Source organism: Mastigoproctus giganteus, chromosome 8 (assembly GCF_048544385.1).
Source record: "Mastigoproctus giganteus isolate SK-2022 chromosome 8, ASM4854438v1, whole genome shotgun sequence".
In the NCBI taxonomy this organism is placed as follows: Eukaryota; Metazoa; Arthropoda; class Arachnida; order Uropygi; family Thelyphonidae; genus Mastigoproctus; species Mastigoproctus giganteus.
Window position 1 is genome coordinate 192,501,644 of NC_143582.1, and position 27,155 is coordinate 192,528,798.

General features: G+C 37.3%; 1 protein-coding gene across 2 annotated transcripts in view; it reads left to right on the forward strand.

Moving 5' to 3' along the window:
• The first annotated feature begins 8,058 nt into the window (after nucleotides 1–8,058).
• LOC150082122 (uncharacterized) overlaps nucleotides 8,059–27,155 on the forward strand; it is an 83,105-nt gene continuing 64,008 nt past the window's right edge. The window contains exon 1 of one of the 2 annotated variants that reach the window (XM_090379111.1): nucleotides 8,059–8,142. The gene's annotated coding sequence lies outside the window, so the exon portion shown is untranslated. The remainder of the gene's footprint in view (nucleotides 8,143–27,155) is intronic. The other variant, XM_090379112.1, reaches the window with a different exon arrangement.

Here is a 27,155-nt window from a genome sequence, read left to right on the forward strand (position 1 = left end):
CGGTCGAACACATCTGGAGTTTCTTTGACAGTAGCAGCAGCGCAGACGAGTCTCGCCACGAGATCCATTTCCGTCTCCACAGGCGATTCATACACAATAGATTTGAGGGCCCCCACAGAAAGAAATCAAGGCTCAATAAATCAGGTGAGCGTGGGGGCTAGGCTACGGGTCCACCACGGCCAATCCATCGACGCCCAAAACGCCTGTTCAAATGGTCACGAACACGCCTTCTATAATGGGCAGGCGCCCCGTCATGTTGAAACCAAATGTTGCATCTCACATTTGCTGGAACACGTCACGTAACCCTGGTAGAACTTGTTCAAGAAAGATCCAATATTTAGCGGAGTTCATGCGGGACGGTAACAGGCATGGGCCGACTAAGCAGTCACCGACCATACCTGCCCACACATTTATTACGAAGCGATGTTGTGCCGCATGGGGGCGCACCCCGTGTGGGTTGTCGTGAGCCCACACATGAGCATTGTGCTGATTGAATAAGCCTTCCCGAGTGAAATAAGCCTCATCCGTGAACAAAATATAGGCTGGAAAATTCAAGTCTTGAACACATTCTTGGAGAAACCACTGCGCAAAAGCCACACGTGCAGGATGATCTTGGGGGAGCAGTAACTGAACCCTTTGGAGATGAAAGGGGTGTAAGGAATCGTGGTGCCAGACACGCTGTACACTGCAACGAGACACTCCCAAGGCAGAGACAACGGCACGTGTGCTGGTAGTAGGATAATTCTGGATAGCATTCAACACACTTTCTTCCATGGCGGTAGTTCGCGTCGAACGTGGTCTGCCCGCACTACTCCTGTTACCCCTAACTGACCAATAATCGCACAAATTTTGATGCACACCCGCAAACAAACAGTGGTCCAGTACATGTCTGTCTGGGAAGCGTTCTCCATAAATTCGTTGAGCGGCTCGTCCATTGCCCTCTGCTAATCCATACACTAGGTGCATGTCTGTCAGCTCACAATTCGTATATCGATGCATGCTCTTCGTGCGACGACTACTGCTTGAATGAGTAAACCAGAAATTTTCCCTCTCGCGAACTGATGAAAAGCGCTGTGTACCGACTTACAGTGACGTTTCCGGTTATGGGTTCCTATGCGATTCACATTCCTTTAGATGTTACCTACTTCCCCTAAACGTTTGTACTAATATTTTTGAGACACCCTGTATAATGTCTGTATATTGTGTGTGTTCTGTGGTCATTTGCTGTTTGCTGGAGGAAAAACCCGACTTTCTTGGAGAAAAACCGTTGTGAAAAGAAACCATAAAAATTTCTCAAGTCATCGATGGGATTTGAGCTCAGATCTTTCTCAACGGGTGTGCGGAGGACGGCGATTCTACCAACTGTGCCTCCCACGAGAGCTATTCAAAAATGAACCCAGTGTACAGGGGCATTGTCATAATACAAACTCCAATTCCGGAAGCCCATCCCATGTCTGCGTGTGTAGCACAATGGTATCCTCGCCGTCCTCCCCACATCAGGTGGAAAATGCCCGGGTTCGAATCCCGTCTGACGCCAGTAAGTTTTATGGGCTCTTTTCCTCTCCGTTGCTGAGTTGGTCTATCTCAGGCGTAGATAGTAAGGTGTTTTCCCCAGAAGCTGGGGTTTTTCATCCAGCAAAACAGACAAATCGAGCAGCGAACACGCGCAATTTAAATACACAATGCACATGGGCAGCTGAAATAACTTTGCAGGTGACCTTAATGAAATGTTTTTAAATAGTTTCTTTTTTATTTTTTTCCCCGAAGACCACTTTTTGGCCTTTATCTCCGAACAGCATCGCATAATCGCAGTAAAACTGTTTTGCATTGTTACTGGTTCAATGCTCTCGTGGGTAGCTCAGCTGGTATAATCACCGTTCTTCCCCCACTGGTGGGAAAGACCTGAGTTTGAATCTCGTCAATGACGCGAGGAATTTTTATGGATTTTTTCACAACGTGGTTGAGTTAGTCGGTTTCAGACGAGGGTAGCATAGTTTTTACCTTTGGGAAATTGGGGTTTTTCATCCAATAAACAGAAATCGACCACAAAACACATGCAATTTATAGACATATATGGCGCAATATGGCCTTAGTTGGCGATGCCCCTAAAAGCCTATAACAACATCTTGGTTCACTGTTTAACTACGACGGACAAATTCAAAATAGAAAACGCCCTCTCACCGAAAGCACGATAAGCATGATTGGCACATTGGATCAAGTTTGTCTTGCTTTGTTAGGCGTTGGAAAACACAGAGACTTTCACTGAGAGGAGTGGGCCTTTATTTCCGGGTAACCACATGCCCACGATTCCCTGCCTATATTCGTGTATTCGTGTTGTTGTTATTATAGGAGCATCAGCAACTTAGATGCACAAGATGCCCAACACTGAATCTTGCGGGGTATATATATTATCTCTATGAATTGCGTTTTGTGGTCGATTTGCCTGTTTTCTGAACGACAAACATGAGGAATTGGCGAGAGAAAAAACCATGATACCCCGCCTAAGACCGAAAAACTCAGCCACGTTGTGAAAAATGCCGGATCGTTTTCCCAAACCGTGTGTTAAAATTAATTCGCGGATAGTTAAATTTCGATGCCTCCTGATCACATCTCGAACATGATCAATTGAATCATTGGATTTTGAAGTTGAAGGACAGCCAGAACGAGGATTATACTTGAAGGACAAGGGACCCTTTTCAAATTTTGCAATATACTGAAAAAATACCGAAATTCTTTGAATGACATGTAGCAACTTCTCGAACTATTTTTAAATTTTCATAGGTCTCTATTCTGCGTGTGTAGCACAGTGGCTATAATCACACTCCATATCGAGTGGAAAAAGTTATGGTTCTAATCCTATCAATGAAGCGAGGAAGTTTTATGCGTTTTTTTCACTCCGTAGCCGAGTTAGCATTATCACTAGTAGAGGCATATGATGCAAGAAAGCAACCTTATGCAGCATCAGCAAAAAAAAAAAAAAAACACCTCCCCCCCCCAATCGTTCCAAATTCCTGTCCAGCCCAGCCTTAAATTTATTTCTGCTATCCACAACAAAAGATGGAAGTCTGTAACACCAATCAACCATCCGCTGGCTAAAGGCAAATTTCCGCACATCTATTCTACAACTGTCTTTCCTCAATTTGAATCTGTGCCCCCTCAGGTTCTTAATCGGAGCAAGAGGAAGAATCCCAACAGCATTCAGCTTGCTCAACCCATTCAAGGCTTTATACACCTCAATCAGATCACCTCGCAGGTGCCTCCTCTCCAGGCGCTGCAATTTGCATAACTTAAGCCTTTCTTGGTAAGAGCACTCCTTTGATCCCCTCACCAATCTTGTTGCTATTCTTTGTACTCGTTCTAGCAACTCTACATCCTACCTAAAATGAGGACTCCAGACCTGCAAACAGTTCTCTAGGTGTGGCCTTACCATTGCCTTGTACAATGGGATAATTAGCTCCCTGTCCCTGCTAGGAAAATTCCTATATATCATTGACAAGACTACATGACCTGCCCTGTCAGCCCCTTTGCACTGCTCAGCGAACTTCATATTTGACTGCACAATTACCCCAGGTCTTCTTCACTTTCCACTTCCCTGATTGTAGTACCACACAGTTGGTACGTTTCTCCTGGGTTATTGCTATCCATATGCAGTACTTTGCATTTTTCAATGTTAAACTTCAGTTGCTACTTCTCAGCCCATTGCCGAACTTATCTAGATCCATTTGGAGTAGCATACTGTCTGTACTGTCGTTAACAACTCTGCCAACCTTTCTATCATATGTAAACTTGGACATTATTCCTGATATACCATCATCACTATCATTGATGAATACACAAAACAACAATGGGCCCAACACTGAACCTTGTGGAACTCCACTAATAACATTCGTCCACGAAGAGCAGTGTCCATGACGACAGAGACGACTCTCTGTCGTCTCCCACTTAACCATCCCTTTATCCATTGTAACAACTTACCCTTAACGCCATACCTTTCCAATTTGTACAGAAGTGTTCCATGTGCCACATTATCAAAAACTTTCCTAAAATCCAAGTATATGATGTCAAAATTATTTTTTGCTTCCAGTTCTTTTTGTGCCCACATCATAGTATCCAATGAAATTTTTCAGACAAGACTTTCCCTTAACAAACCCAGCCTGCGCCTGAGCTATAACTCCAGTCTTATCTAGATTACCCTGCATCACTTTCTTAACCCAGTAACTCAATTATTTTCCCTGAAACAGAAGTTAGACTAACGGGTCTGTAACTGCTCATGTCACTCTTTGATCCCCTTTGTGAGCTGGGGACACATTTGCACATATCCAGTCCATGGGGACCACCCTTTGAGTCTAAGGAAGCTTTTATAATTGTGTCTAAGGGTTTGCTTACTTGCTTTGCTGCTTTCTTTAATATAACTGGATAGATTCCATCAACTGGCTGCACTTCCTTAGATTTTATGTGTTTCTTAACTAAGAGCATAACCCCTCCTCCTTTCCTATCTTCTCTATCCTTTCTGTACCCATTATACCAAATTCCAATTCTGCATTCCTTATCTCTGTGTGACGCCATGTATCTGAAATCCGAACAACATCAGCATTTGATGTCCTCATCAGCACCTCAAATTTATCAAGGTGAATTAGTTTGCCCAGTTATAACTTCTCATGCGGTTATGAATTTGATCAATTTTTTCTTAAATTGCCGAGTTATTGTTTATTTACAATATAGAATTACTATCACGAAGTCATCACAAAAGTTTATAATGGGTTGATGATGAAGACCGCATTTAACAGACGCATCAATTTCCTTGACATTTCAAAGTTTTTGGTCTTGTTTGGCATAAATGTCTTCGAAATAAGCTTCCATCTTATGGACTGCCTGCTGTAGTTTGTATATTCCGTTTTCTGTCTGACCCCCTCACTGTGGGTAATGGACAGATCTCTGTAGTCTAACGTCTCCACTAATGCTGATGCCCCCAAGGTCCACTCCTTTTTACAACTGTTTTCGTCTTGTATACTAATTATCTCTTTCCATTGACTAGAAATCCTATCTATAGTTTTGCAGATGATGGCAAACTACATTCTATCTTATAGTTTGCAAAACCTTGTCTTACACAAGAGCCTCATTATGTCGAATATTCACCACCGATTCCTTAAATGCTGATCTTCAGGTAATTCAATAATGGAGAAAAGATAACTTAGTTAATTTCAATCTTTCTAATACTCAGTTCTGTCTTATATCTCGCAAAAATGATTCTTCTACTTCTACGCTTATCTTCGATTACACTCCTATTTCTAGACAATACCACATATCTGTTTTATGGATTACCTTGATTTCTAATTTCTCTTAGCATAGCACATCATAAATACTGCTTCTGCTGCATCTGAACAACTTGGTTTTATCTTTCGTTTCGTCGCTACCTTTCGTCTAAACAGCTGCTCACACTGTACAAATCTCAAATCCACCCTACAATAGGATATCGTTCCCACATCTAGGACAGTGTTCGCCATAGCCTCTCTCAGGCTTCTAGACCCATTCAAAAGCGGGCATTTAGGTTATTTAATGACTCAGTTCTTGTAAAGTCTCTCCACTCTCTGTCTCATAGGCGTCCTGTTTTTTTCTACATGCCTTTTCTATAGAGACTTCCATGAGCACTGTTCTTCTGAATTGGACTCTATAATTCCCCCTTCTCTCTTCCAAACCAGTCTAAACACGTGCTGCAACCAGTCAACATCCATTTACCGCACTACTTCAAACTTACAGAACCAACTTTTCTTCTTCCTCATTTATTCCTTCAGCTTCTGTTTTCCAGAATAACTTACATTCACACGTATTTCCTAAAAATTACGATCTACAGAAATTCAACTTTCTAGAAATTCAAGATATATATATATATATATATATATATACAAGATGATTCAGGAGGAACAGTAAATATTTTGGGAGTTTATAGTATCGATTATTCTGAGTAAAAACTTTCATATAAACATGTGTCCAATTCTCAGTGGATACGGAGATACGATACAGCTGATTGAAACTGGCACGCACAAAGCCATTATGAGAGGTATCATAGAATCACAGTGACTTATTGTTTGTATTTATTGACTTTTTGAATGATACAAAACACAAATAATTGACAATTTTTTTTTTTACGGGCCACAATAAATGTTCGAAAATCCCACCGCCAACCTCAATACACTTTGCAACTCTTGTGGTAATATGATGTGTTGTTCTTCTGAAGTCGTCTTGGCGTTCCTTTCTGAGGGCAGCAGTACCCAAAATGCGAGTGAGCAATCCGTCTCTTGTATTCAACTCTTCTTTGTACACTGCACTTTTCAGCCATCGCCACAAACAAAAATCTAACCTTGGTAGCCAATGAATGGAACCGCCGCGGCCGATCCATCGTTTAGGGGAAAGTTCGATTTAGATCTTGTTTCACCAGACGAGTTAATGTGCAGGAGCTCCGTAATACTGAAAGTACATACCAATCCTTATAGCCAAGGGAACATCCTCCAATAGCAGGGGAAGTTCGTTTTGCATAAATTCTAGGTAAACGGGCCCTGTAAGACGATTTTGTAACACAACTGGCCCAATCAACTGATTGTCGATGATACCGCATTACGCGTTTATAGAGAAGCGATGCTTAAAATTTGTTTCTATGGTGGCATGTGGATTTTCGTCTGACCACCTATGAGAATTACGGGTGAAAGTAGCTCCATCGCTGAACAGTATTAATGGAATTAATCGGCGATTAGCATTTACCCACTGACAAAATTTTAATCGCTGGATACAAGCCGCTATATGTGAAATGGATACAAGCCGTGCTCACATAACGTTTGCCATTCTGTGGAACACCGATACGCGTAGAAATTCTTCGTGTACTAATAGTATGACTACGTTCTATCGACTGAAGAATGTGTTCTACTTCATTCACATTTTGTTCATTTGCAAGTTCGGAAGAAATATAAGTGCTGGGAACTGTACCAGTCTCACGCAGTTTGGTGTAAAGTCTGCTGTTAGCAGGAGCAGATTAAGGTCGGTTGAGGCCCCGGGCGCAGAAGAAAATATTGGGCCCCTTAAAAAAAGGAGAGAGACAGGGAAAATAAAAATACATGTTAACCATTTTTTAAAATAAATAAAAAATATTATGTACTATTAATGTTTTATTTCCAATAAAATTTGAATATAATATATGTATAATATAATTAATAATAGCATAATAATAATCACAAAGTTTTGAACTAATATGTTCAACTAATTTGTTGGGGTTTTGCGTGGGCCCTTCAGTAGTCGGGGCCCAGGGCGCGCGCCCGGTGCGCCCGCCGTTAAATCCGCCTCTGGCTGTTAGGCAACCATCGACGATATTCTCTACAAACAGCAGTAGCACTTCCACCACAAAAACCGTAGATAAACACCATATCGGCATATTCAGCATGTGTGAAGATGTGCTGCATTCTTAACAACACTTCTAACACCAAACAGCGTCAGGTTATAACTGCAACTTGGTCAAATCTAATTGGGGAAGCTGTGCGCGCCAGTTTCAAACAGCTGTATCTCTGTATCCATTGAGAATTGGACATATGTTTATATGAACTTTTTTACTCAGAATAATCGATATTATATCCTTCCAGAATATTTACTATTCCTCCTGAATCACCCTGTATATGTAATAAAATTCTTAACATTTTATATGCATACGGAAAATATTTTACAGTAATTTTCAAAATTTTAAGTACTTTTATGAATTTACTTCAAAGCCCACCAGTCGGCCGCAATGGCAACATTCATAGAAAGGTCTGGACGAATGGAGCGTGGAGGAAATTTTATTCTGAAGCTGAGGTTGGGAAAAGTGTTTGCCTACCACCAGCCTCCGTAATGGAGAAAGAAACTGATGAATGATCATATATTTACTATATTAATTACGTTATCATTAAAATCAAAAGTATTTATGCCTTGCAAAATGAAATTAGTTCAACCTTCATAACATCATTTCAAAATTGTATATTTTAGATTTTAAACACATATTTCAGAAGGTAGCGCTACGTACGCCGTAAACGCGACATCCGGGTGCCATTACTTATGGCTCCTTTCGAGATATGTGAATTTCTGAAAATGTGTCAACAAGAAGTAAATAGTTAATTATTTTGGGTAAGCTAATATTTTTTATGTTACTGCTGAACTCAGAAATGTTCGATTTCAAAGCAATTTGTCGAAATTAAATAAATGCCCCAAGACAATATATCCAAAAATATGTGGGAATAAAATTTAATGATCGTTTTCATTAAATTGGATAACTACTGTTTGCATCGTCATTTTCACACCTATTTTTGTGAATAATTTTTTGTTTTGACTAGATGGATTTATCCTATGAGATATAAAACTGAATAGCAACACAAAATGCATCTTGTATCCCTTGCTTAGTTGTAAATACCCGTAACTGTTGTGAAATTGATGTATTAACTTCAGTGCACCAATATTAAATCTGATGTTCTCAGTAATACCTGAGATGCAATTTTTTTACTGGTTATCCTGAACTATTGCATTTAACATATTTGTTAATTTTTTGCAATAGTTGTTTTTTTAACAACTCGTGTAAATATTTTAAGCAGTTTAAAAATCAATAATGATAAAGAATTTTTCCTTGTGAATGATTTTATGAGGTATTTATCAGCTTGAGAGTCGCTGTTTCTTGGCTGTTTTTTTTTTTATTATTATTTTTTTTTTTATCTTTTTTAACGTGTGTATCCTCGCGAATGACATTGCTGGCATATTATCTGAAGAAATTCTGCGCGATGGTATAATTTACTTTCTATTGTGGATTATACAAGAAACTTGCATCTGATTCATTTTATAAAATAATTGAAGTACTTGTTTTTCATCCTACTCAGACTGGTTCTCTTCACAGTAGTAATACTGTATACAGTATTGGTATTTTGCTTCTGCACAAAACACGATACCCGCTTTTTTTTTTTTTTTTTTTTTTTAAATAAGTGACACTTTGGTAAAGTACGTTTGATGTGACTAGGATGATGAATGTTTGCTGCTCCACCATGAAATATTTTTATAATTTAATACTTTGTTGAAATTTTTTTTTAAAATCCAAGAGTACACAAAAATGAAAAATAATTTGTTACAATTTATGAATTACCTCTTTTCGGAAGTTTATTCCCAGACTTCCTGGAACAGAATAATTTAAGAACTTAATATAAAGGAGATTTAAGAAACAGCAACAGAATTTGATTCTTTTTGAATGATATTTTTAAAAAAAATTAGCTTGGCTGATATATAAATTATTTTTATAACAACACAGTTTGCTGTTATTAATAATTCCAGTTTATTCACCTTAAAACTGTGCAAAGTAAAAAATCAGAATTTTCCTTTAATTGGTTCATAGATGCCAATTTTTCTATCATTGGCATCTATTTAAATGCCACTTAGGGTAACCAGTTAAAGGAAAAATTTGGTCATCTATTTAAATGTCATTAATCAAAAAGTTAAAAAAATTTTTTTTTTAGTTTGAAATGATCTTTTTAAGTGGTTTACATAATTTATTCTATTTCTTTTCGCCTGAAAGTCCTTGTGACGTATTTTTTTTTTCTAAACGCATTCTTCTATTATACCCCAGTTTATGCTATTCGTTGATTTTTCATCCGGCAAATACACAAAATTTGATTTAAAGAAAAACATACACAAGGGTACAATGTGCCAAATTATAGAGTGCTATGAATATTGTGCCTATGAGTGGGTGGAAGAGCTATGGTTGTAGGATGAGGAATGTTTTGCACACTTTAACTAAGTATAAAAAATATAGATGCCATTACTTGCTTGGCTTATAAGCATTAGTATTGCGATTTATTATAGTTTATTAAGCATATTATTATTAGCTATGCAGATAAGCTTTTTCTGCAGATAAGTACAGATAAGCTTTTTTTCTTAATATTTTTCTTTTCCTGGGCTTTTTCTGCATTGTCTAAAAAATAAACTACCTATTTGACTTCCTTTTGAGCTTTGAATTTCCTAATAAACTACCTATTTGTCCAGCCGAGCTTTGAATTTCCCCAAGCTGTCAGCCTCAACCACTTGTGGTGGCAACTTAAGTTTAAATATTAAATAGTGTGCTTATATAAACTTCATAAAAATAGTTAACCTTTTGTAATAATAGTGAATTGAAATAAAAACCAAAAATACTATATCATCATTTAAAGAAGATTGCTTTAACAAATCTATTTACTCCTTTAACCCAGAATCAGTTGCATTGGGGTGAATCAACCCTGATAGTATTTCAGCATTGTACTCCATCTACACCATCCACAGCTGAAACATCTAATAGCTAGCTGTTTTTGAAAATGTTTTCTTTGAAGTCTCTGCAGAAAATTCCAGAAATGTCTGTTAATTATCTCACAATTAGGAAAAATTCATGATTAAGATAAACTAATTATATTCATGTGTTCATTGACATATTGTTGATCCCACGCCAAAACCACAAATCTGCAAGAAGATAGTTTTGAGAAAAACGCATTTAAAGATACTTTGACTTTAGAAAAATCAAGTTTTTAAGTTATTTAACTAAATGTTGTTTTATAAGTACCTTCGAAAGATGCTGTTTTTATTCCATATTGGTAATTTAAGATTGCCATTGTAGCTAAAAAAAGCACTCGTGGTTTTGGAACTGTGAAGTTTGAAGGTTTGTCAGATTCATAAAGAATTGAAAAGGTGAAAAAAAATTTTTGAACACATTTTTATTGGTCAGAAATGAATAATTTATTAATAAACTGAGGTCAGAATAACATATAAATAAATGAACACTATATTAATAACACAGGTTTAATTACAATAACATACAAGTTGGTATAAATTAGTTTTCAATATCTTCAGATTCTTGATGTAAATCTGGTGCTGGTAATATCCCTTATTTCTACTGATGCTTTTAATTTTAAATAGAATTTGTGATACTCCTTCAGTATTGTAAAATCTTGGCACATTTTCATTAAATCTTTAGGCTTTGTTTGAGATATACAAAGTTCCTCATTATAGACTTGGGGAAAGTTAAGTTGCTTATTGCTGGATCTTCCTTTAGGTCTCTTTAGATTTACTGTTATAAATTCATCTTTGTAGTTTGTTTTGTAAAACATTGCGACATGCCCATCCTGTCCTTTTTGGAATTCAAGGCAGCAGACTTTTCTCCAAGGAACAGTGCCTTTAAGTTGTTTGTCGAGAAAAATAAAATCATCGCATTGCATGATATTTACATAGAATGGTGTAGGTTTTAATCTTGCGCCTCTAATTGTTTGGGCTCATCTTTCAGGGACATACATGGGTACATACTTGGCTTTCCTCTCAAATTTAGAGCACATTAAAGCACACTCCATTTTTGATTGGCCTGGCTCCAAAAATGTGTCAAACAGTTTTTAAACTGGGGATAAATTTTAAAAAGTACATGCACATCGAAGCCATAATGAGTCACTATCATCATCGGAGGGCACGTAATTTTTATCATTGTCTGAGACTTCAAAGTCATTCAAGTGATCACAATCTTCATCTTCCAAATCAAATTCCATTTGAAGTGAGGAACGCAGTGCAAGAATTTTTTGCATTTTTGTACTCATTATTCCAAATTTTACTTTTGACTGAAAAAATTAGATGTTACAAAGGATAACTAAACAGTAATACTGATTGGCAAACTGAGACAAACCAAACTATACATGTAACAACATGCACGAGCTGGCCTTCCCTCACCCTACTGTACATGCAAAAACCCGAAAGTGGTACTTTCTTGAATTGCTCTGTCAGTATTTGCCATGCCAAACTAACGAAAGTGCCACATTCATGAATCTGCATGGTGAGAAGTGTTTTTTTTTTCACAGATAAGTGAAAATGCATATAACATTTTCAACCACTTGGCCTGGAAATACACATACAAGTCTTTGGCAGGTGTAGTTGACCAAGAAACAACCTTAAGAATGCATTTAGGTAAAAAGTGCCAAATTTGCACATTCATGGTTTTGGCATGTTGCCGACAATATATCATGTTCAGTTATTGATAGTATGCTCTTTGGTTTTGTGACATTGATGCATCATCTGGAATCAGGTTTTCATTCGCAAGCTTCATGTTTCATGCAATAAGTGCTCCTGTTACTGACAACTGGCATCTAATCAAAGCTTTCACTGAAGCGTGCAGTTTTTAAATTTCAATTCACTTGCCGACAGGTCTAAAGGGAGTTTTAATTTTCAAAAAATTAATTAAAAATATGTTTTTAATATAGGACCTGTATTTTTCACAGTTGTGTTCAGAAAAGATTGAAAATATAGGTGACATAAAAAAGTTTCATGCTGTGCTTTCAAATTTTTCATTCACACAAGAATTTCAAATTTTTCCATGCCTAACTAAGAGTTAACAGTCATTTGTTAGAGTAAAAAAGAAGTGTGGAGAAAAGTAAATAGTTAAAATTTAATTAACTAATGTGAAAAAAATTATGAAGTGAAGAATTAAGAGGAAAAAAAATAACACATTGAGAAGAAAAAACATAGAATTACTGATAAGCTCTGTAAATGTATGTTTATAGCACAGGCACTTTTCTTTCTTTTTTTTTTTTTCTTATTCGAAGATATAAGACACTTTCTTATTAGGAAACTTATTGAATTTAGTATTTATTGCAGTTCTAATAATTTTAAGCTGATATATGTTTCAGTTATTTTTTTTGCCCTTCTGAATTTAGTAGTCTTAATGAAATATTTACATGATAAATCAGTGAGCTCGCATGCTTTTTGACGTGATAGCAAAATTTGCTTCAACTCCTGGGATTATAGGCAAAAAAGTTTCTAGTTTTAAAGTCCTGTATTTAATGGATCCTAAATTTTAGGCTAGAAGTTGGTTTACTTGAGCAGTAATGGCCTGTGGACTACACAGAAACAGTGATATTAGCTAATTTTTATTGGTTTTTCTCTGTTTTCTGCCAGCTTCTTTTTTATTTAAAAATCTTTTCCTTTCCCTTCAATAGACTTAGTAGTGTAGCAAGGAAAAACAGCAGAAAAAGACCATCTTTATATAGCATGGTGCTATCCTCTCCATCATTCACATAGAAGAATAAAATTTGATTTTGTTGAACCCTGGAGTTGCATACTAACCTATCTAAAAATTTCAGTAACGATGCACCTCCCCACTTCAGCTTTTTAAATATTCTACCAAATGAATTCATCATCTACAGTTTCCTGTAACAGAACAGTGACATCTCAACCCCTCCCCCACTCTTACAAGGAATTTCTCTGCCTACAACCCTGAGATGATCAGCCAGAACTAACTCATCATCATCTTAACTCTTTATCAGTCATAGTCATGAATGTATAATATATATACAGGGTGTTTCTTGGTATTTATTTATTTCAATTTTATTGGGGTAAATTACACCAACAAAATTATAAGGATAGCTTTATATACCAAAACAAGTAACAAAGTGTTAAAAAATATTCCATCTAAACAAGCCTGATTTTGAACGGATGCAGAACTTTGGCTGTTTGAATTTCAGAAAATGGCCATGGAGTTTTTAATGTTAAAAAATAATAATAAAAAAGTAAAAAGTATGAACAATTGTTTTAATGTAGTAGAAAGAGTTTTTGTGGGCAGATCAGGATGATTCACTAGCTTTCTATGATTCATTCATGCTTCAATCCATCCCCATATCATCAACAAACTATTGGTCTAAGAAACTGTTTCCATAAGCAATCAGTACCATGAATTATACGGGTGAAAAGTACACAGCAGTGGTTCTCAAACTATTTTTGCTCACAACACAATATTCTTTGCCATGAATAATTGCAGCACACTGAACATATTAAGTTGGCTGCACTATGGAGACTCTTATATGCACAGTTCCCCTTAAATAAGAGCATCTGTTTTGAGTTCTTTGTGAGTTCATATGTGTAATAGGCAAGTTTTGTTTATTTTGCTTTTTTCAGTACAATTTTAAAATTAATTAAAAGTTATTAAATTTAATATGTATAAGTTTTGATGAAACGGAAAAGATGAATGGTGAGTCAGTGGCAGAAAGCAGCAATAACAAAAGTGAGAACAAACTGATTGCAGGTGTGTTTCATACAATCTGTACAGGACGTACAGTTCCTCTGTGCAGTCCTTAAGTACCAAGATAGTTATTTATACTTTGGATTTACATGCAGTGGACCTGAAAACTGCCTTATTCCCAAATGTATGGTCTGTGGAAAAAAAAACTTAGCAATGAGTGCATGGTTCTCAGTAAACTGAAACGACATTTGAATACTAAACATGGCCATTTATTAGTTAAAGATAACTGTTTTAGCCATTTGATGTCATAAGAAGTAAAAAAAAAAGAGAGCAAGCATTACAGAAAAAGCACAATTGGCCAGCTGTGAAGTTGCTGAAATAATAGTATGAAAACGCAGTCTCATGCTATAGCTGAGATTGTAGTTTTACCTGTCTGTAAAGAATAGGTGAGGGCACTGAGAAAGAAATATCTGTGGTTCCATTGTCAAATAATACTATTTCTCAGCAGATTGATGAATGTTTTCTGATATTCAGAGGATATATCATCAAAAGGTGAGTGATGGCTGAATATTTACACTACAGCTTGATGAATCAACTGATCATAAGTCAAAAATATCAATTATTGAGTTACAACAGATTTGTTGAGGAAGATTCAATTATTGAACAATTTTTTTTTGTGTACTGAGTGACTTTCAGTATCAATAGGATTAGATGTATATATAATTCTCTCTCCAGCACCTTCAAGAAAAATGGTCTGTCTTATAAAAACTGTCTGTTTGCACAGTTGGTGTACCTGCAATGACTGGAAGATTAAAATGATTTGTTTCAAGAGTAAAACAAGACTTTCTGCGTTGTTCCATACAGCATGAAACTCTGGTAATAAAGACTATTCCAGCCAAACTTAAAAGTGTTCTGGGCTCAGTTGTTAAAATAGTCAACTGCATAAAGTCAAGGGCTTTAAGACTTCTCAAACAAATGTGCTAAGAAGCAGGATCTTGCTATGACACCTTGTTCCTTCATACTGATATTTGCTGGTTATCCAAGGTATGGTTTTTATGAGCTTTTACGAACTGAGAAATGAGCTGTTAAATATATTTACCCTTGAAAATCTGGATTTTGCTGCTCAGTTAAATGATGAGTGGTGCACAAAGCTTGCTTATTTGGCTGATATTTTCATCCATTTAAATATCCTAAATGAAAATATTCAGTGGAAAGAAGAAAATGTGCTGACTTCAAGGGTGTGGAAATCTGGAAATCATAAGTGGAAAAGAAGCTGCTTCAAATGTTTCCTCTTACTTGTGAAGCAGATCTGCATAGGAAATTAACAACATTTTATCCTCAAGGGCTGAGGCCCTTGAGGATAAAATGAAATTGTGCTTTTTCTCCCTTGCTATTTATGAGTATGACTGGGTGTGCAATCCTTATGCTGTGCACCTGATGCCACAACCCACCAACCTATAGAGAAACAAGAACAACTTGCAGAACTTCAGGTGGATTGCATGCTGCAACCGAAATATGGTGAACTATCACTACTAAAGTTTTGGATATTGGCAAAGTGGGAAGCACCCAGCAATAGCAGAAGAAGCATTAAGTAATCTCTTGCCCTTTTCAACCACCTGTGGCGCCTCCGTAGCCAGGTGGGAAGGAGCAGCAGTGCGTAGCACACGCTTCTTGATTAGACCGGGGTTCGAGCCCGTCACTACCAAATACGGAGGATGCGGAAAGGTCAAGGAATGACCACCGCATATCCCTGAGCAATATGGCCTTAGTTGCTAATGCTCCTAAAAACCAAATAACAACAAATTCAACCACCTGCCCATGCAAGCTGGGTTTTTTGGCACTAACAAACATAAAGAACAAGCAATGTGAGAAACTTCTCTCGGTTGAACAGGAAATGCAGATGTGTTTCTTACACAAAAGTTCTATTCATCTGTGAATAGAACTTTTGCATAAGAAATAAAAAGCCCATGTTTCTCATTAATTACTCAAATCTTTGATCGTAAGCCATTTAATTTTCTCTTTAAACTAGTGAAAATAAATATCACAAAACATTGAACATTTTTCTCTTCTATTTCCTTTTAAAAACTAATTGGTAGTTACAACCAGGATCCAGCTGTGAAGCATAATTTCCTACAAACATAACTAAATAATCATTCCTGAAGTGTAACTAAAAATGGGTTCTTCAAATTCCTGTTGTCCTAAACATGGAGCTGCATTAAAAAACAGTGGACAACTAATTTGCAAATACTATACCTACACTATAAATAGTATGTGGTAGCTATAGCTACCACAATAGTTTTGTTTTATATAAAACAAAATAGTTTAATATTTTGCTATAGCAAAATAGTTTTGTTTTATATAAAATTTATATTAAACAAAATTATTTATAAATTTTCTTTATTTGCTATAATATAACATCCAAAATTTCACGGCACACCCTTTGAGAATTGCTGGCATACAGAATGAGAAAGAAGAGGGCAGCTTATGAGTGACCATCATTTGCCTGTAGAATTTCTAACTAGTGTAGATATATAAGATGATTCAGGAGAATAGTAAATATTTTGGGAGGTTATAGTATTGATTATTCCGAGTAAAAAAGTTCATATAAACATGTGTCCAATTCTCAATGGATATGGAGACACAGCTTTTTGAAACTGGCACACACAGCTCCCTGAATCAGATGTGACTTAGAAGCAGTTATAATCTGACATTGCTGATATGGTGTTTGTCAACGGTTTTTGTGGTAAAAGTGCTACTGCTACTTGTAGAGAATACCATTGACAGTTTTCTAACCGCAGAATACTGAATTCAAGAGAGTTTACTAGTGTTTACACAAGACTGCATGAGACTGGTATAGTTCCCAGCACTCATATTTCTTCTGACTGTGCAAATCAACAAAATGTGGATGAAATAGAACACATTCTTCAGTAGGTTGAACATAGTCCTACTATTAGCACATGAAGAATTTCTACGCGTATTGGTGTTCAATAGAAAAGAGTATGGCTAATATTGCGGGTGCAACACCTTCAACCAGGAGACGACGCCCAGTGATTGGAATTTTGTCAGTGGGTAAATGCTAATCGCTGATTAATTCCATTAATACTGTTCAGCAATGAAGCTACTTTCACCCATAACTCTCATAGGTGGTCAGACAAAAATCCACATGCCGCTGTAGAAACAAATTTTCTACATTGCTTCTCTGTAAAAATTTAGTGCAGTATCATCGACATTCAGTTGATTGAGCCTGTTGTGTTACAAAATCATCTTACAGGGCCCATTTACTTAGAATTTCTTCAAAACAAACTTCCACTACTATTGGAGGATGTTTCCTTGGCTACAAAGATTGGTATGTACTTTCAGCATGACAAAGCTCCTGCACATTATACCCATCTGGTGATACAATATCTAAATCGAACTTTCCCTGAACAATGGATTGGCTGTGGTGGTAACGTTCATTGGCCACCAAGGTCTCCAGACCTCACCCCTGTTAGATTTTTGTTTATGGGGATGGATGAAAAGAGCAGTATACAAAGAAAAAGTAAATACAAGGGACGAATTGCTCACTCGCATTTTGGGTACTGCTGCCCTCAAAAAGGAACACCAAGATGACCTCAGAACAACATGCCATATTACCACAAAAGTTGCAAAGTGCATTGAGGTTGGTGGTTGGATTTTTGGACACTTATTGTGAATTATAAAAAATCTGTCAATGTTTTGTATCATTCAAAAAGTCAATAAATACAAACAATAAGTCATTATCATTCTTTAATACCTCTCATAATGGCTTTCTGCGCGCCAGCAGCTGTATCTTTGTATCCATTGAGAATTGGACACATGTTTATATTAACTTTTTTTACTCAGAATAATCGATACTATAACCTCTCAAAATATTTACTATTCCTCCTGAATCACCCTGTATATGTCTGCTTATTAGGCACATTTGTGTGTGTACACACACACACACACACACTTACGTACGTACGTGCCTATTGCCTTTCCATGTCCATTTGTCTGCATGTAACAACTTGACTCTCAGTGGAGATTTTCATGAAATTTTATATTTAGTTCTTTTAGAAAGAATTGTTGAGCCATTTGAAATTTTAATAAAATTGACAAAGAAATCCTGCAATTATTATTTATTCCATACAACTTGTATGGAAAAAAGAAATTCATAGTTTAAATGTAGTTTTGTTATCTTTAGACAGTCTGTGCATACTCTTCATTTATTGTTGTGTGAGACTCATGAATGTGGCATCACTTATGAAGAGATACATATATAAAGAGGGAAAAGAGACTTAAAAAAGGATATGGGAGAAGAGTAATAAGTATTATATATATATATATATATATATATATATATATACAAAGGGTACTAGGAAAGTTTTGCAATACAGCTTTGTTTATTTAATTTTTTCAAAGTAATTTCCTCTACATTCAATACACCTCTCCATCCTCCGAAACCAATCTTTAAACCAGTTCTGCCAAGTTTCACTAGGGAGTAAAGCACACTCGTTGTCCCAAGCCCGTAGAAGGTCCTCATCACTGGAAAACCGCCTCCCTTTTAGCTTCATTTTCACATGCGGGAACAGTGCAAAGTCGCAGGGAGCAAGGTCTGGGCTGTAGGGAGGGTGCTCGAGAAGTTTCAGTATTGTCGTGGTCAAATATTCGGTGCAGGCTTTGGCACGGTGAGCTGGAGCATTTTCGTGACGGAGGTACCAGGTGTCCATTCTTGACTTTGGCCGCAGGTTCTTCATAGATCCAATGACTTTAGGCAGGCATTGTTCAGTATACCACTTAGCTGTGACTGTCTTCTGCGTGTCCAAAACGACACGTTCCACAATTCCACTCGATTTAAAAAATACAGCTATCATTTTCTTCTTTACAGATCGGGATTTTCTGACAATTACGGGTGTGTCGTCATCATCAAAGACCCAAACTTTGTTTTGAGCCTTGGTCGGCAGATCGTAATAGTACAGCCAAGTCTCGTCACCTGTCACGATGTTGTTCACATACCGAGATTGTCCCTTATCAAACTTTTTTAACATCTCCCGGCACCAAGTCACACGTCGTGTCATCTGCTCTTCAGTCAGTTGATGCGGCACCCAGAGAGAACAAAGTTTCTTCACGTGCAAATGATCTTGCAGAATCGAACGAATTGCTGGTGCATTTAGGCCCAAAGTATCATTTATCTGTTGGTAGGTCACTCGCCTGTTTTCGTCAAACATTTTCCTCACAGCAGTAACGTTTTCCTCCGTAACTGACGTTCGTTGGAATTCTCTATACCACCTGAATATCATTGTACGATGTGGACAATCATCATCTAGTGCAAGAATCATTTCTTCTAAGCACTAGTCTATGGTTAAACCACGCACGAAATTATACCGCAAAACTGTCCTTATCTCATTTCGTGACCACGATGCCATCGCAAGCACTTTACACTCTCACTACTAATGAATAACTGAGCCCATCGACTTGGCGCGGCAGCTACTATGCACGTATGAACATGTCTCAACATGCAGCAAAAAGCAGCTTCCTGTGATTCATTGTTGCGTCATATTGCAAAACTTTCCTAGTACCCTTTGTATATATATACAGTCGATTCTGGTTAATTGGGACACATCGGGACAGATCACTTTGGCCCAATTAAGTGAAATTTTAATGAGCTGAAAAGCACATTCTAATGAAGGCAAAAAGGTATGAATAAAATAAAGGGAATGTGGTATTTAAAGAAAGCACACTGTATTTAAGTTATATTGATACAAACATTTATTTAAAAATAACTAAAGCTAAAAGCAAACAAAATGTACGTATGTACATATAATGTACATATGTAAAATGAAGATACAGTACAGAATAAGGCCGACCGGGCTAGCCGAGTGGGTAAAGTACCTGCCCGGCAACCCAAAGGTCGCGGGTTCGATTCCCGCCTCGGGCTTGGATCAAAGTACTGCAAAAACCTTGGGAGGTGCAATATGGCCACAGAAGCCGATGCGCCAACAATCAAAATCAAATCAAATCACAGAATAATGTCCATCTCAAGCAAAGGTTACACATTACTTAAGGGTTCTTACTTTGAAAAAATTATGAAGTGTACCCTGACGTGTTCTCTTTATGGACTGCAATTGAACAAAGTCGGCGCAGGTGTCTAATGCTGATAAAGGACTGCCTTCATTGCCTTCCTGCATAAAATAACATCTCGATTCAGCGATACATTTCCTGGCATCCTGGTTAGTCACTCGCTTAGGTATATCATCGTAATAATTTCCTTGGTCTTTTGGTGTTTCTGAGTGTTTTGCCGCAATTTGTTCAATAATTGTTTCCTCATAATCTTCATTTTCATCGTGGCATTGAAGGTTATCGTCAATTGTTAAAAATTCTTCACAATTTTGGACTGTTGCAGTTCCAAAGCCATTTCATTTTCTGTACAGCTTATTGCATCTGAATCACAATTAGTCGTGAAACCACATTTAGCAAAACAATTCCAAATTGTTTTGCTGCTTATTTCTCGCCAGCTATCGGCGATAAATTGTACAGCTTTTAACATTGAAACTTTTGCACTAACCTCCGTTTATTTCGAAGATGATGTCAGCAGATTTTCCTCAATTGCTTCAAGGATGTGATTAACCACCTTTCCGCGATAATAGGTCTTCAAATTTTTTATAATTCCCACGTCCATAGGCTGTATCAGGACGTGGTGTTAGGGGGTAAAAATTCCAGTTCAATATTTTTTAAACCAGCTACATTAGAGTGTGCGGTGAAGTTGTCCAGTATCAACAGAATTTTTCTGGACTTCCATTGCAGTTCTGCGTCCCAGTTCATTAGCCATTGCGTAAAAATATATGTGGCCATCCATGCCTTCTTATTGGCATAATACGAAACTGGCAAACTGCCTATTGTAAGCCCCTTGAAACAACGAGGTTTGGTACTTTTACCAATAACCAAAAGTTTGAGTTTATCATTTCCTGACTTGTTTGAGCAGCACAACACTTACACGATCCATTGCTTTCTTTGAACTGGACAGTGTTATGTGTTGATAGCTGAGGGAGCCATCTGGCGTAGCACGATAATGCAGACCTGTTTCATCGGCATTGTAAATGTCATCCCCACCAAATTTTTTAAGCAACTCTGGCAGTTTTTTAGATTTCCATTGCTCAACACTCGTAGCATTAGCACTGTCATTCGCGGCATGTGCTTTTTTGTAACTAATGTCATGTCTACACTTCCATCGAGACAACCAACCATCCGTCACTTTGAAATTTACGTGACCTATTTACTTTTTTGGCCAACTCTTCTGACTTGGTTTTTGGCATAGGGCCGCTTACACGCACTCCTCGTTTAGATACAGTGGAAAACCATTGATTCAAAGCATCTTTGAGATGTTTTCTTTAAATCCACACACATTGTCCACTCCTCTCTAAGTTTTTCTTGTTGCTGTAGCAGTCGTGAAATTGTAGATTTTGGCACCTTTATTATATCCGCTAGCTGACGATGACTGATGTTAGGAGGTTGACTTTTTATCTTGTCAAGAATAGCGATTTTTTCAGAAAGCAACAAATCTTTACGTGGCATCTTGACAGGGGTCTTAAATGTACTGAAAAAAAAGGGGGGGGGGAAACCAAAATCAGTGCACTGTTTGGTACAGTTTTTAATCTATTCTAACCCACAAGATGTATACATATGTACCTAGTGTGATCGTAAACAACTGCAAGCAAAATTTCTTCAGAATCTGATTGCCAGGACATAGAACAAATGTAAAACAACCACTGTACAGCATGACTTCGCAATAAATGACTCGGCTGCTGCCCGCATGATCTCTTTGTTATGAACCATCTAAATTAGTTTATTGTTCAATAAAATATATTTAGATGTTTGTGCGCGCCATCTAAATATAGTTTATTGTTCAATCACAACCTTCATTGCCCCAATTAAGCGGCAAGTTGGCCCAAATAAGCGGAACAAATTCAGACTAAATATTTATTTTGTTTCTGTTCTTCATAATTTGTCCCAAATAAGTGGCTGCCCCGATTAACCGGTGCCCCAATTAACTGGAATGCAATATATATATATGTGTGTGTGTGTGTAATCTTTATTGTATACAAAAGTGATATACAATATACCCATCACAGACTCAATGCCAGGGATTTATACAGTAATAAAAATAATTAAACTGAACAGTTATGTTTACAGACCTTAAAAACTATATGTTTTTATTAAATGTTTATGAAGTTATAATCTGAAGAAATTGATAAGGAGGTAACCATATTTACTTTTCACTTATATTAATCACAGAAAATGGGGAAAAAAAAAAATTTTGATTAATTTAAGAAAAAAATTTGAATGTGCCTGAAATGTAAGACTGATTACATTACCTAACTTGTTCTTACTTGTTTTTAACCATTCTTTAAGCCAGTGTTTCCCCAAACTGCGTTCCGCGGAACACTAATGTTCTGTGAGATGTGAACAAGTGTTCCGTGAAAAATCGTAATTAATAATTTAAAAAATAATAATAAAATAAATAAATTTTGCATTTGTAGTGTACCACCACTTTTGTACCATTATAATTTTTAACATAATTTTTTTTCGGTTATTAATATACTGGCATAGCCTAATGATCAAATAGACCATAGAACACTTTATTTTGGAGGGCTTTTGCATAGAGAAGTTTGCGTAGAGGTAATGACATCTACAGAAAAGTAGCAATGTAGTGATCTAATGTGCCATTCGTATGCAATTTAGCCTGAAGTACACGGGTTAAAGGAGAGGGGGAGGTGAACTGATATCATAATTAAACTCACTTCCTTGTATAAATTTTTTTTTGATAATTATCAGTATTTCAAAATATTATTATTAAAATAAATTACCATGGATTTGTGGTTGAAAAAAGGAACTTTAAAAGGAAAGCAAGTAATTCTAGTATTGCAACTGTGGTCGATGAAAACGAACACGATATTGTCACACTTCAAAGTGAGGATGAACAATCGCAGCCTTTTGTTCTCCAAAAATCCGAAGTGAAAAAACAGGAACCAACTAATAAAAGACCAAAACAAAAGTATGATGACAGTTATTTGAATTTTGGCTTTACATGTGTTGTAAATAAAGATGCCCCTGATGCACAGTGCGTCGTATGTAATAAAATATTAGCAAACAGTTCTTTGGCTTCCGCTAAACTTGCGTTTTTTTTTTTTTTTTTTTGTTAGTTGTTGGCGCATCAGCTTCCATGGCCATAATGCACCTCCCAAAGGTTTTTTTTGCATTTTACTGTTATCCAATCCCGAGGCGGGATTCGAACCCGCGACCTTTGGGTTGCCAGGCAGGCACTTTACCCACCTGGCTAGCCCAGTCGGCTTGTGTTTCGTAAGTGTTCCATAACTATATAAGTATTCCGTAAATATATTGTGAGGTGAAAAGTGTTCCATGACTAAAAAAAGTTTGGGAAACTCTGCTTTAAGCTATTCAAACAGCCATAGCTCTGTCATTCAGACAAATACTTGTACAAACCTTTTTAATTTTGTTTTTTTTATCACATAGAACTACTACAATTTTGTCTCTAGTTTAGAAACACTGTATATATGTACAAAGATCTAAATATGTATATAAAAGAGAATTAGTATATCACACGTACACACACTGGATCAAAAACAAAACTAACTAACTAACATGATGGTGAAGAGACAATAGAAATCCACCAGTAACATCACTATTTTCTCTGTATTGTGATGCTGTATGATGCTTTATCACGTATTACATCCATTAATGGATGTAATTCCTGATACAGATACTACTCCCGTATGTAGGATCAGGAACAGTGTACCCAGTAAACTGGAGGTACCCACCCAGGTATGAACCAACATAAGCAGGGGGTCAAGGTGTGGTATCCATATTACACAAAGGAATGGCTAATCCTTTGTGTCTCCAGACAATACTAGGTGGTAGACAACTCTCATCACTCAGTCCAGTACGACAACTTTGCTTATTGGAGGCTTGAAGTAGTGACAAATGATGTAAGGAAGCATCAGCCAAAAAAAAAAAAAAAAATCATATCATCCTTATCTGCCCATCCTCTCTAGTGATTTGTCTAATTCTTCCCTCATTTTTATTCAAATTACCCAACTCAACACAAGACGAAAGATTGTTCTAACAATCTCTCTCCCTCTGTCCAAAAGAAAATTTTCACACACCTAACTTACAACTATCCTGCTTCGGAACGGATTTCTCCTATCCCTTAGGACCGACTGACCCATGTTCAACTGCTGTTCACATGGAACCCTTCTCCACACAACTATCCTTTTTCAGGTTTAATTTATGTCCCCTTATGTGCATCATCCAAGTAAGGATGCCGTTTGCATCCTTAATTGGATGACGGCCATTTAAGTCCTTAAAAACCTCAATCAAGTCTCTTTACAGGTGCCTAGTTTCTAGATACTGCAATATGCAGAAGGTAAGATTAAGGTGATATGTTTTGTCCTTGGCTAATCTTGTTGCATTTCTCTACACCCATCTCAATAGATCCACATCCTTCCTCCAATGAGGTATCCATATCTGTAAGCAGTCAAGATATCGCCTAACCCTTGTCTTATACAATGGAACAACCACTTCCTTATCTTCAGGAAAAAATTATGTATATCATTGACAAAATCCCATGAGTTGTCCCATCACCCTGTCTGCACTGTTGAGAAAACTTCATACCAGACTGTAGAATTACTCCCCCAACAGGTCTTTTTCTTTCCCGTTACCTTGAGTGCAGTACCACACATTTGGTATTCTATTCTGGGATTACTGCTTGCTGCAGTGGTTTTCAACTGGGGTGCCACAACAACATTCCAGAGGTGCCACATAATTTGGGTTTAAGTTACTCTTTTTAAAAATTTATGTTTATTTCATTATAAAAAGGTACGGTATCTTTTTAATTTTGTGGTGATCTATAATTGATCTTTATGTAGTACCGCTATATAAAGAATAAAATTGTTATATAAGTATATATAATTTGCATTATGAATTAATATAACTGGATAGACCCCCATCCACCCCAGGTGCCTTTCTTGTGTTTATCTTCAACAATTTCTCCTCCACTTTACTCTCAGTTATTACAAGATTATCTAGCTTACTGCCAGTTGAATACACCTCTGGCATTCCTCTCACTGAATAACTACTCATGTGTGAATATCGATGCAAAATATTCATTTAGTTTGTTAGCTACCTGAGCAGGATCATCAACAGTTGAACCATCGATATCAAGTGGACCAATCTGATTCATCCCCTTCCTTCTAGAGTTTACATAAGTAAAGAACTCTTTGCTGTTTTTCTTTGCATCCTTTGCCAAAGATTTCTCGTAATCTGCCTTCGCCTGCCTAACCTCCTTTGTAACTTGGTTACAGACCGGCTTATATCTATCATAGGCTTCTGTGTCACATGTTAATTTATATGTATCCCATGCATTTTTCTTCTCTGCCGTATGTCTCATTAGTTCATCTGACATCAGTTTAGGCCTAAACCTTGAACAATATTTCTTAGCTGGCATGTAACGCCTAATATCTTCCAAGATAAGTTCTTTGAATGCTTCCCATTTTGAATTTGCTGTTGGTAACATCATCATCAGTTGGCCCCACTGTATAGAATTTAAATACTGTCTCAGACCATCATAGTCGCCTTTATGAAAGCAAAAACCCTTCCCTTTACCGCTGATGGTAGTTACCTCTTTGAGTAAATCCTACTTCAGCACATTGTGATCACTGCCACCTAGTGGTTCCTTTATCTGCAGATTCTTAATGCATGAAGAATCACTACTGATAATCAAATCAAGAGTATTACTCCCTCTAGTTGCCTCCCAAACATGCTGATGTGGAAAACAATCATCCAATAAATCCACAAAAGCCTTGCTAGTGTGTGAGTGACCAACCCACAAATTCCAGTCAATATCTGGGAAATTAAAATCCCCCATTATAAGACTCTCTGATTTACTGGCCCACTCTATTTCCCTGTACAGTTTCTTATTATACTCATCAGAGTCATTAGGCCTATAGCACACTCCTATTCTCAGTTTTGATCTCCCGATGCTTATGTCACACCAAACTGACTCGATACTGCACTGTCCAGCGATGTCGTCTGGCTTCACTTCCTTGGATTTTGTGTTTCTTAACTAATAGCATAACCCCTCCTCCCTTTCTATCCTGTCTATCCTTTCTATACACATTGTACTCCCCAAATTCCAGTTCTGCATTCCTTATATTTGTCTGACACCACGTCTCTGATATCCCAACAATATCTGCCTTTGATGTTTTGAGCAATACCTCAAATTCATCAAAATTATTTACCAAACGCCTAGCATTGGTGTACACGCAAGTATATATGCACCTGTTCCTATTCTTAGCTACCCTAACACAACCCATGTGTTTACTTGTACCGCAATGACTCCCAGCAGTCTCTGAAATATCCTGCATCTTGTTTTCCAGGCTGTTACTCATTCCAATAGAAGCGGTGCAAGAATCACTTTCATCTCTGCCAGTGGCTACTGTTAATCTATTAGTCCTTGTATCCCCCCAAACTAGCAGTTTTCCGACCCACCTAACACTGCCTCGATAGCATCAGCAAATATTCTTGCACCTTTTCTATTTAAGTGTATCCCATCCCTGTAGAAGCAGTCTCTCCTGTTAACAAGTACAGACCAGGCTGGAAATATATTATACCCCTTGAGCCTTGCACAATCTTTCCAGGGCCGAATTGATCGATAAGGCTCTCATCATATACTCCCTCCTATCGTGTCTGGACAGAATTGCAGACACTTTCAAATTCAACTCTAATTCACGGCTTTTTTTCAACAGTGACCTGTACTTGTTAAGTAATTCTGCCGGTCTCCTACTCTTAGTATCATTAGTGCCAACGTGTACAACTATAAACCCAGGGGCTCACATCTAACCCCAGGGGCTCACATCTGGTGAGTATGGGCTTGGCACACCCAGGGTCCTCAGCTGGATATCATCATTCTTCTCTTTCTTGGTGATTTCCTTCTACTTCTCTCTCTCTCTCTCTCTCTCTCTCTCTCTCTCTCTCTCTCTCTCTCTCTCTCTCACACACACACACACACACACACACACACACACACACACACACACACACACACACACACACACACACACACACACACACA